This window comes from Setaria viridis, chromosome 2, assembly GCF_005286985.2.
Source record: "Setaria viridis chromosome 2, Setaria_viridis_v4.0, whole genome shotgun sequence".
NCBI lineage: Eukaryota > Viridiplantae > Streptophyta > Magnoliopsida > Poales > Poaceae > Setaria > Setaria viridis.
The window spans coordinates 34,900,256-34,902,290 of record NC_048264.2 but is presented as its reverse complement, the minus strand read 5'-3'; the positions used below and the strand labels follow the sequence as shown (position 1 = coordinate 34,902,290).

Here is a 2,035-nt window from a genome sequence, read left to right as displayed (position 1 = left end):
GACCGCACCACTGCCCCTCCACGCGAGAGGGAAGACCGAGGAAAAGAAGAGAAAAAGAAAATGTGTCAATGACTGTAGGGTCCATATGTTAGTGAAAGGGACTGTGAATGACATGTGGGGTGTGCTCGTAAGTGTTTCCAAAAGTCCACAGCTGTTTCACCATCTTTCTCACATCCCACAACCTACAGCAGCTTTTCCACAGCCCGCAGCTCACAACTACTTTTTCAAAAGCCACAACTCAACTAAACACACCCTACACCAAGATGTGTGCCTTAAAATATGAATTGGTTGCGGTTGGTAAGGTGATAGATGACGACGAGATAGCTCACTTTATTTTAAACGGTCTTGATTTTGAATACAACCCATTTGTATCTTCTATGCTTGGTCGTGTTGGATTTGTTTCCTTGAGTGAATTATACTCTTAATTATTGGCCTATGATATGCGTCTTGAGATGTATCATGAAGAAGGACAATTTCAGTCATCTGCCAACATGGCTAGAAGAGGGCGTGGTTGTGGTCATGGTAATGGCCGTGGCCGAGGCAGAAGTAATGGCGGCCACGGTGGTGATAGCTAGAACCATGGCAATTATGGTCCAAATAACACTTCCAAGCAAGGGGGCCGTAACACCAAGATTATATGTCAGATCTACAAGAAGGGAGGACATGAAGCATCAAAATGTTGGTACAGATATGATGAGGATGAGGAGCAGCAGCAAGATTACAAGACAGCAGGGGCGGCTACCATTGGTTATGGCTACGACATAAATTGGTATGTAGATAGTGGAGCTTCTGATCATGTTACTGGAGCACTTGAGAAGTTGACCATCCATGACAAGTACAATGGATGGGATTAAGTCCATGCTGCCAACGGCTCAGGTATCAGAATTAGTAACATTGGTCATACAACTTTGCATACCCCTAGCAAAGATTTACATCTTAAAAATATCCTTCATGTTCCTTGCGCTAGTAAAAACCTTGTATCTGTTCATAAACTTGCCAAATACAATGATGCCTTTTTAGAATTTCATCCAAATTTCTTTTTTTATTAAGGATCAAGAAAATGAAGAGAATTATGCATCAAGGTAGATGTTAGGGGCGACCTATATCCTTTAGAGCCGTGGTTGTCCATTGAAGGTCCTAACAAGCACGTCTTTGGAGTTAGTAAGCCGTCAACATCTAGATGTCATAGTAGACTTGGTCATCCAGCTTTTTCTATTATAGAAAGAATTCTTAGTTCAAACAATCTTCCTCATGATAGCAATAAAAATTCAGATTTCATTTGTAATTCTTGTCAAATGGCCAAGAGACATCAGTTGCCTTATCCTTTGTCAAACAGTATCTCTGAATTTCCTCTTGAATTGATATTCTCGGATGTCTGGACACCAGCGCCCATGTCAGCAAGGCGGTATACATATTATGTTAGCTTCATCGATGACTTTAGTAAATATACTTGGATATATCCCATTAAGAAAAAATTTGATATTTTTCAAGTCTTTCAGGACTTTCAACAACTTCTTAAGAGAAATTTTGGTAGAAAAATTAAAGCAATGCAATCCGATTGGGGTGGAAAATATGAAAAGTTGAATTCTTTTTTCCAACGCATTGGAATTTCTCACCAAGTCTACTGTCCCCATGCTCATCAAAAAAACAGTGCTGCTGAGAGAAAACATCATCACATCGTTGAACTTGTTCTTGCCCTTCTTGCTAATGCATCTATGCCTTTGAAATATTGGAATCATGCCTTCTTAACTGCTACCAATCTCATAAATCTCCTACCAAGTAAAGTCATCAACTTCCAAACACCTGATAAGCGTGTTCTTCAGGAAAAGCCTGTCTACACATCCCTAAGAACTTTTGGCTGCACTTGCTGGCCTAATCTCCGACCATACAATACCCACAAATTATATTTTCTCTCCATACACTGTGCCTTTCTTGGGTATAGTTTCATGCACAAGGGGTTCAAGTGCCTTGACAAATCCACTGGTTGTATCTACATATCTAGAGACGTGATTTTTGATAAAGATGTCTTTCCTTT

General features: G+C 40.2%; 1 non-coding gene across 1 annotated transcript; it reads left to right on the top strand.

Annotated features, from left to right (window-relative positions):
• The first annotated feature begins 299 nt into the window (after positions 1-299).
• On the top strand, positions 300-441 carry LOC117846653 (small nucleolar RNA Z247). Its single transcript, XR_004638381.1, has one exon. It is a non-coding gene; the product is annotated as a small nucleolar RNA Z247 (small nucleolar RNA).
• Positions 442-2,035: the final 1,594 nt, after the last annotated feature.